Source organism: Dermacentor andersoni, chromosome 8 (genome assembly GCF_023375885.2).
Source record: "Dermacentor andersoni chromosome 8, qqDerAnde1_hic_scaffold, whole genome shotgun sequence".
In the NCBI taxonomy this organism is placed as follows: domain Eukaryota; kingdom Metazoa; phylum Arthropoda; class Arachnida; order Ixodida; family Ixodidae; genus Dermacentor; species Dermacentor andersoni.
In genome coordinates this window covers 64576352-64586737 of record NC_092821.1, presented here as the reverse complement: position 1 = coordinate 64586737, position 10386 = coordinate 64576352, and the positions used below count along the sequence as shown (strand labels likewise).

Here is a 10386-nt window from a genome sequence, read left to right as displayed (position 1 = left end):
AAGTAGAATGAAGTAAAAAAGCCGACTGGGATTGTGAGTGATGTTTTAGTACTTAAATTAGGTTGTATTAGCTTCATAAGTGCTCAGAACAGGCTGAAATAAATGTTTATTCGACAAAAAGCGGCAAGGCTCAGAAGCAACAAAAATGATTTTCTTTAAAAGATGAAGTAAAACCTGGGTTACTTTAATTGCTTACTCGTACGGGAATATAGCTTCCCAGAAGGGGCCGCGGTTGTACTGCGGATGCCCATGCTCCCATCCAGTGAAATCAAGCTACTTACGCAGGAAAGGGGCCACTTCAGGTTACTGGGACGAAGAGCGACGAGCTCTATTAGTTTAACCTTGTAGACGCAACAACACCATTTCATATCAATATGCTAAAATGACATTAAGGACGACTACCGGGGCCCCTCTAACCTAAGTCCGGGGCCCTCTCCCTTATGAAAATGAACCATGAGTTTCTGTAGAGGACGTTATGTGTTCCTAAGGTGACATCAGACATTCATAAGAAATGTATCGTCTGATGTTTTTTGGCATCACAAGTACATCAGAGACTCAAATGACAATGCACCTTATGATTTCTGATGAGAGGAGCATACAGCTTTTTTGTGTTATTGCTAATGTCAAAGTACATCATATATGAATGTGTACGATGCCAGGTCGCGAAAAATTCTTTGTAATGCGATAGCATTAAATGGCTCATGAGCCGGAAAATCCGGCATTGTCGACGTGAGCACTCGATGTACAAAGAGGTTACAAACTCTCAACCTTTCATGGGAGTGGAACCCATTACCTTTGGCGGTAATTAAGGCTAGGAACCCACGACCTTTGGTGTTGATTAAGACACCGTTAATTAAGACAGTTATTGAAGATATAGTTAATTAATGCACTCGAACGCACGTACGACCCTTAGTGGAAGTCGAAGCCTGTTAATTAATATATTAAGGTGCAGCTGATTATTATGTCGTTAATTAAGACACTCGTACCCACGACCTTTGGTGTTAATGGAGGCGCTGTTATTTAGGGCGTAGTTAAGATACAGTTATTTGAGGCACTCGAACCCACAACCTTCGTTAATGATGGCGATGCTAATTAAGGCACAGTTAATTACGACCTAGGAATTAAGTCACTCGAACACATTACCTTGTTTGGGAATCGAACCCATGACCATTGTTGTTATTGAAGGCGATATTAATTGAGCTAATGTTAATTAAGATATAGTCAAATAAGACACTGGAACCCACGATCTTCGGTGTTAATGAAGGCGATGTTAATTAGGGCACAGTTAAGATACAGTTATTTGAGGCACTCGTACCCACGACCTTTGTTAATGAAGATGGTGCTAATTAATGCACTGTTAATTAAGATTTAGCAATTATGTCACTCGCACCCAGTACCCTGGGTGGGAATCGAACCCACGACCTTTGTTGTTAATGAAGGCGATGTTAATTAAGGTACTGTTAATATAGTCAGTTAAGGCACTCGATCCCACGGCCTTTGTTGTTAAAGGTTATGTTAATTAAGGCATATTTAATTAATATATAGTTAATGAAAACACTCGAAATGATCTTGTGTAGGAGTTGTGCCCACGAACTTTGTCGTTAATGAAGGTGATGCTAATTAATGTGCAGTTAATTAAGATATAGTTCATGAAAGCACTCGGACCCATGACTATTGGTGGGAGTCGAACTCATGACCATTGGTGTTAATGAAGACGATGTTAAGTAAGGTACCGTTAATTAGGATACAGTTAATTAAGACACTCGGACCCTTGGCCTTTGGTGGGAGTGGTTCCGATTCATCGTTGGGGGCAGTCTAAGAGACAAAAATGAAGAAAACGATATAACACAGCGTGAGCGCCGAGTACTCTGGAAACGCTTCCGATATATCAGGGCTAGGCACAAAACAACGACGTCATTTTCTTTCCTTTTTAAAGAGCATTGTAAGTTCGTGTTACCCCGTTATCACATTTGGTAAACAGTGCAAGCCTATAGCGTATGCCTTGTTCTGAGCAGTTTGATTTCTCGGATGTGTTACTAGTCTTTAAGTGGCAAACCGACAATTGTGCAGATTGACATGATTATGACATGGAAAACTGCGCGTAAAAAATTATTGAGTTTTACGTGCCAAAACCACTTTCTGATTATGAGGCACGCCGTAGTGGAGGACTCCGGAAATTTCGACCACCTGGGGTTCTTTAACGTGCACCTAAATCTAAGTACACGGGTGTTTTCGCATTTCGCCCCCATTGAAATGCGGCCGCCGAAGCCGGGATTGGATCCCGCGACCTCGTGCTCAGCCGCCCAACACCACCTGAGCAACCACGACGGGGACAAAAAAAAAAATTGCGCGTAAGCGGCAGCGTCTTTTTGCTGGAACGCACTGCAGTACTTGGTTGCAAGCACATCGTACGCCAGCGCACATTTCTGGCATATACCACATAGGACAAATGCACGCTGCCGAGACATGTGGGTTTTTCGAGGAATCTTCGTGGGTAGCACGATCAGCACAGAAGGCACGAGCGACAGGAGTGCAACCCGCGCACATTAAACACACTAACACGAAAGCAAGATACGGACGACAGGGGTGTAAGCTGCGCCACACGAGCAGATTTGATGCTTTCCGACTGACACTGTTGCAACGGGCACTAAAACATCGCACACTGCACATGTGTCTCTCGGAGATCGCGTCAACGATGTTAACGACAGCAGGAAGTTATTTAAATTGAAGTGACGGCGCATGTGGCACGGGGAGCAGCGAAATGCGTAATTCACGGGTTTTATGAGAGGTAACCGAAGTGAAAATCGTTCGAAAAACGTCACCGCAACGGCTTTCTATAGGGTTAACATTTTCAGATCTCGAAGGCCATGCTTTTGCTGGCTGCAGATAGCAGAGGCGATTAAAATTGAAAATGCGTTATAGAATTTCTTTCTATGCCAAGCTATAGCTTACAACATAGACTTATCTGTGGTTCTGTTTGTCTTGCAACAGCTATGCGCAATTAGGCAGCCGCACAAATCCTCAGATGACGCTAGCCGAGACATTAGCTGGCCCCAACCGACCTGTTGGTGGCGCTACCCACCGTCCCGTTTCCAATCCAATCCAATCCAATCAGCCTGTCGCTCTGTTTACGAATCGGTCGGGAGTGCGAGCTGCAACGATGTGCTTGTTTGATCGTGTGTTTTTGTGTTTGCTGTAATGAAATGTGACTTAGTTCGCGTGCGCATAAGTGCCACAGACAGCTTGTGTCTCGCTGCAAACTCGCCGTGTGCGTGGCGCGCCAGCCAAATGTGGACCAACGATGTTCATGCTGTGGAGTGCGTTCCCTTTGTCTCTGGTTGTCGTGAAAAGTTGGGTGGACGTCGCGAAGAATTAATGCGTATTGTTAGCGTGCCACTGCTCGTCCACTATGCACCGGCATGTCTGCTGGGAGTAACATCGAAGCACCGGCAACTTGGAGGGCGCTTTTCGACCGCGTCGTGCCATTCAAAAGGCGAGTAACCGTGCTTGCTAACTACACACGTGTTGTGCGTGCTTCTCGTGTGGGCATAGGGTGCCTTGTGAACGTAGGAAAGAGAACTCCCACGACAACAGTGAAACCTATACCGATGCTTGCTGGGTGTCATAGTTTAGTTGCGCGAATTTATTGCCATAATGCAGAATTGAAAATCTTGATAAGCGTTTTCTTCTGATGAGAAACATTACGTTCGGAAATAATCGTGTTCATCATGCGCGCTTGTGCGTGAGCTCCCGCTTTTCTGCTGAAGTCGCATGATAACGACTCATCTACCTCTTGACCGATTCTTACTGCTATGACGTTTCCTCGCTTATAAATGATTCGACGTTGTAGATAATCTCTGCTTACAAGGTTTTCGATTTACGAGCAGTACTAGGAAAAAAAATGTAAGCAATCACAGCGTGCTACTGGTACAGGTTTGTTTTGAAGGGGTGTTGCCTTAACTTTGACGTAAGTAAACATTACAACGGATAGCTACTTAAAGTCATGACAGAAACTCTAGAATCGTTATGTAAACAAACATTCATGTAATGCGCTGCTGCTGCTGCGTGTGAAATTTTGCCTTGTTGAAGGGGTCCCTGTTATCGTGACATTCATCAGTGACTTCGACTTTGTCTCTGTTGCCACCCTGCACCAGTGCAGGCATTGTTTTCGTGACTGTTTTTACATGCTCCTTGCATGTGTTGACAATGTGATAGTCTTATTGTGCCAGAGCTATAAGTTAACACAGAATTCTCTTTGTAGTGGTGGAGCCGTGACCCACAACAGTGTCCACATAACCCGTGGCCATGGTTGCAGCAGCACGGCGTGTAATCTGGATGGACATGTCAGGTATGCTTTAAGTGTACGTGTTCACAAAAGTAGGATCTCGGTATCATTAGTGGATAAGTGTAATGACATATTACTTAATGCATCTTGCTAAATAGGCTGAGTATTTGTGCAACTTTATTCCACTTGCTGCTTATTTGTGTTTGTAGACATTATGCACACGTTATCTTGTTCTGTTAAAACTACACCTCGCATGTCCTGACGTTTAGTATTTTTCTCGCATCAATTGCTTGGCTGCAAGTCCATTTTATTTTTGCCTATTACACAGTATGTTTCTTTTCATTTTGGTTTTATTTGTTTGGAACTGTTTCTTATGCTGTAGCATATATTTCCCTGTTTTCCTTTCTGCTTATGATACACACATGTGCTGTTCTTGTCCATGTAAGAATTCGAAGTGTAGTGTGCCATATATGTCAAAGGTCTAAGCACGCAGTGTGCATACCATTGTTTAACATTGATATTTACAATTATGTCTCTCTTGTTCTCAGAATAACTGTCACTGGCAAATACACATTTGATGAACTCGAATTTCTTGAAATGAAATAGGAAGGCCAGTATTCATTGTGCTGCAGTTACTTAAGTAGTGAGGTGTTTTCTGGTAAGCTTTATATTTTTTCTCTCACTTTCTTCGTATTCTTTTCTTTGCAAGCTGTCCCTATTCATGCTGGTAGGCATCGTAGCAGTTGTGAGTGTGTCTACTGCAGCAATGTCACAGCCAGTTTGCACACACTACAGGATGCCACCAGACACCCATCACTGTTTTTGTGCATTTCTTAGAACCAGCTGTGTCCACTCGGCGAAACTTGTAGTGTCCATTTGAATTTGCCAATCAGTTCATGTAACTTTTCAGGACAAAATTTACGCAGCGAGGGAAGGAAGACTATTCAACATGACCTTGGCTTACAACTGACTGTTTAAGTTGTTGGAAGGACTAACAAAAATAGCACTGGATGTGCACTTGTGTTGTGCACCAGTTAATTTGAGAGGGATGGCAGAAGTTATAATACAAAGGCATAAAATCATGATAAATGGTGTTTGCATAAAAAAAAGTAAGTAAATAGGCACAGCCTAATTTTCTATTCCTTGTAATCTACAAAGGATGCCTCTCCATGCATTGATAATGGGGGCTGGCTCACACTTATTTTTATTTATGTGGTGTGCCTAACTGATTTCTCTTGCCAATTTTCAGCCATGGGTGAAAACAGATAAACAATCCTAATCCGGCCTGAAGCCCCATTGCGGATAGGTGTGGCCAAGTCGGACGAGCATACTGGTCTTTTGAGTGAAATATGGTGATCTCATAGGTACATATTTAGGCACCAGCCAGTCTGCGCTATGTACATTTGACCACATGTTAAAGGAATACAGTACAGTGCCTCTGACACGCACTGGACAAATTTGGTGCTACCTTTAACCAAGCAAGCCTCGCTTGCCTCCTTGCCTTTCTCGATTCAATTTTCAATTCAATCAGTTCATGTAACTTTTCTGGACAAAATTTGCGCAGCGACGGAAGGGAGACCATACAACATGACTGTTGTGCATATGCTGCCTAATTTATTTTTGCTGGAAATATATGTGCATTGCAGTCCACAAGTGAATTGACAAAGGCACCCAGGCATTGGAGGCTTGCTTAGTTAAAGATACCCAAAATTTGTCTCGTATCTTTCAGGGTTAATGTAGGCTATTCTTTTGATCGCGTGCATATTTGGTCCAATGTACATCGGGCACGCTGACTAGCCGGTGCCTCAGCATGCGCCTAGGAGAGCACCATAATTCACTCAAAGGACCAGTGTGCTCGTCCCATTTGACCATGCATTGACACGACAAGCTGTGCACTGGATTTAGATTTTTTATCTGTTTCGTTCGCCTATGGCAACCGATTGATACAACAAAATCAGTGAGGAATACCACATCCAAAAATGGGACGTGTGTCAGTCAACGCTCATTATGATTGCACGAAAAGAGGAATACTCTCTAATGACGTGGGATAGCAACCACCATGCTTATTTATTAAATTATTTTTATGCATTGCATGCTTGTTTATCATGCTTCTACTCATTTGTTTTTCAACTTGTGCCCTCCCTCTGAAAGCAGTGCTCGGGTGTAAATGATAAAAAACCCCAGACATGGTGTGGTATATTTCTTGAATGGCATATATGCCATCATTCAGGAGGCCAACACATGCATGACATAGTAGGCTTGGAATGTGTGAGAACTGTGACCGTAGCTGATGCAAATATTCTATAACGACTGGCACTTGGATGTCTCTGGGATGCATTGGGTTGCCCGTACACAAACACTCCTACGCTCATTTCCATGCCAAGTAATTAGTGAGATTTTCTCATTCACGCTAGCATTCTACAGACACTGCTGTCCTTTGTCAAGTGGAAACCGATATAGCTGAAGTTGTTCACATGTACACATGCCACAGCTGATCCATGTTGCACATTTGTACAGCCAAGAGCAATTTCTGCCTACTGTAGTTACTGCTGCACCCAAAGGCCACACAGTGGTTCCTCAACATTGTGTGAACCGACACCACATAAATTTTTCGCAGAACTAGTTATAACATCTCCAGATCGTTCTGCAGCAAGTGATACAGCGTGTATTTCTGTGGTTGATTGCCAAGTTTCGTTAATTTTCTGTCCTTTCTACCATGTAGGGTACACGTGCACTTACTTCAAGATGACGACACTCCACCTCAAGAACAGCCTCTCCTCAATGATAAGTAGCGAGATTAAATGAAAGGAAGATATCACATCCGTAACCAGACTGATACTGTGTTTTCCTTTCATTTAACCTCCTAAAGCATTTAAGGAAGCATTGATATGCCCAATAAATGTTTTTGTTAAATTTCTTTCGTTGAGTAATGTCTAACATGCAGCATATGTAGGGCCCATGTACATGTCAAAAGTGCTGCATCTTCGCTGGACATACATACATGCATACAGGCTGCATATATATAGCACCAAAGAGTCACGCACAGGTAACTTCTTTAAATAAGGTCTGACTGCCATTGGGACACATGAGAAAATGTTACCACACGTGGTGGCCAATTTTGTTATAGGAGTAATATGAGCACCAGCAATCTAATGTATAAGCTCATTAGAGATTCGTTAGGAAGACGTGAGAAAGTCACAAGAAAACTGCTTTGGAGCGCACATTAGGAAGACGTTTCATGCTCACAAGAAAAACACTCAAGAATTCTACAGAAAGACGGTGGCCAATATGTTTTAGAATGACATTAGGAATACATCAGAAAATTCCAAAGAAACTCATCAGAAAGTCTAATGGCTGTGATGTCAAAACTCGTCAGACTTTCATGTGAAACTCATCTCATATTTTCGTAAGGGCTAACGTAAGTCAATTTTAATTTTGAAGTCGAAGCTTTAGGTGTCTATGTTGGCGGTGACCTCGTGACGGAAAGTGGCCGACGCCGCAAAGAGGAAAAAGACGCAAATATGCTCGTATTGACGTCACATTTCTGTGGGAGGCTCTTGTAAAGAAAGTAAATTAGTGACTGAAAAGAAAATTTGGTAGATTTGTGTCTGGGCGCGAATCGAACCCAGGCCACCAGGGCACGAGACTATAGCGCGCTTCCCTGAAGTCTAGTGCGTGTCTTATTGTACACGTCACAGTAATCTTGCTGAGTAGTGCGTGCGTCATTGGGCGGCACACGTCATGGTGCGGAGGAGGTGGGGCCGCGTCGTGTGTGTATTAAGTGACCCTTATGAAAATGAACCATGAGTTTCTGTAGAGGACGTTATGTGTTCCTAAGGTGACATCAGACATTCATAAGAAATGCATCGTCTAATGTTTTTTGGCATCACAAGTACATCAGAGACTCAAATGACAATGCACCTTAGGATTTCTGATGAGAGGAGTATACAGCTTTTTTGTGTTATTGCTAATGTCAAAGTACATCATATGTGAATGTGTACGATGCCAAGTCGTGAAAAATTCTTTGTAACGCGATAGCGTTAAATGGCTCATGAGCCGGAAAATCCGGCATTGTCGGCGTGAGCACTCGATGTACAAAGAGGTTACAAACTTTCAACCTTTCATGGGAGTCGAACCCACTACCTTTAGCGGTAATTAAGGCTACGAACCCACGACCTTTGGTGTTGAGTAAGACACCGTTAATTAAGACAGTTATAGAAGATATAGTTAATTAATGCACTCGAACGCACGTACGAACCTTAGTGAAAGTCGAAGCCTGTTAATCAATATGTTAATTAATGTGCAGCTGATGATTATGTCGTTAATTAAGACACTCGTACCCACGACCTTTGGTGTTAATGAAGGCGCTGTTAAGGCGTAGTTAAGATACAGTTATTTGAGGCACACCAACCCACGACCTTTGTTAATGATGATGCTGCTAATTAAGGCACGGTTAATTACGACCTAGGAATTAAGTCACTCGAACACATTACCTTATGTGGGAATCGAACCAACGACCATTGTTGTTAATGAAGGCGATATTAATTGAGGTATTGTTCATTAAGATATAGTCAATTAAGACACTAGAACCCACGATCTTCGGTGTTAATGAAGGCGATGTTAATTAGGGCACAGTTAAGATACAGTTATTTGAGGCACTCGAACCCACGACCTTTGTTAATGAAGATGGTGCTAATTAATGCACTGTTAATTAATACCTAGCAGTTAAGTCACTCACACCCAGTACCTTGGGTGGGTGAATGAAGAAATGAAAAAAACGATATAACACAGCGTGAGCGCCGAGTACTCTGGAAACGCTTCCGATATATCAGGGCTAGGCACAAAACAACGACGTCATTTTCTTTCCTTTTTAAAGGGCACTGTAAGTTCGTGTTACCCCGTTATCACATTTGGTAAACAGTGCAAACCTATAGCGTATGCCTTGTTCTGAGCAGTTTGATTTCTCGGATGTGTTACTAGTCTTTAAGTGGCAAACCGACAATTGTGCAGATTGACATGATCATGACATGGAAAACTGCGCGCAAAAAAATATGGGGTTTTACGTGCCAAAACCACTTTCTGATTATGAGGCACGCCGTAGTGGATCGAGGACTTCGGAAATTTCGACCACCTGGGGTTCTTTAACGTGCACCTGAATCTAAGTACACGGGTGTTTTCGCATTTCGCCCCCATTGAAATGCGGCCGCCGAAGCCGGGATTCGATCCCGCGATCTCGTGCTCAGCAGCGCAACACCACCATAGCCACTGAGCAACCACGACGAAAAAAAAAAAAAAACTGCGCGTAAGCGGCAGCGTCGCTATTTGCTGGAACGCACTGTAGTACTTGGTTGCAAGCACGTCGTACGCCAGCGCACATTTCTGGCATATACCACATAGGACAAATGCACGCTGCCGAGACATGTGGGTTTTTCGAGGAATCTTCGTGGGTAGCACGATCAACACAGAAGGCACGGGGGACAGGAGTGCAACCCGCGCACATTAAACGCACTAACACGAAAGCAAGATACGGACGACAGGGGTGTAAGCTGCGCCACACGAGCAGATTTGATGCTTTCCGACTGACACTGTTGCAATGGGCACTAAAACATCGCACACTGCACATGTGCCTCTCGGAGATCGCGTCAACGATGTCTGAGGCTATATAGTTGATGTTAACGACAGCAGGAAGTTATTTAAATTGAAGTGACGGCGCAGGTAGCACGGGGAGCAGCGAAATGCGTAATTCACGGGTTTTATGAGAGGTAACCGAAGTGAAAATCGTTCGAATAACGACACCGCAACGGTTTTCTATGGGGTTAACATTTTCAGATCTCGAAGGCCATGCTTTTCCTGGCTGTAGATAGCAGAAGCGATTCAAATTGAAAATGCGTTATAGAATTTCTTTCTATGCCAAGCTATAGCTTACAATATAGACTTATCTGTGGTTCTGTTTGTCTTGCAACAGCTATGCGCAATTAGGCAGCCGCATAAATTCTCAGATGACGCTAGCCGAGACATTGGCTGGCCCCAACCGACCTGTTGGTGGCGCCACCCACCGTCCCGTTTCTAATCCAATCCAATCCAATCAGCCTGTCGCTCTG

At 43.4% G+C, this 10386-nt stretch overlaps 1 long non-coding RNA gene across 1 annotated transcript; it reads left to right on the top strand.

Moving 5' to 3' along the window:
• Nucleotides 1-4265: 4265 nt before the first annotated feature.
• On the top strand, nt 4266-7198 carry LOC140212883 (uncharacterized). The gene is made up of 2 exons (XR_011889859.1): nt 4266-4348; nt 7008-7198. It is a non-coding gene; the product is annotated as an uncharacterized lncRNA (long non-coding RNA).
• The last annotated feature ends 3188 nt before the right edge of the window (nt 7199-10386 follow it).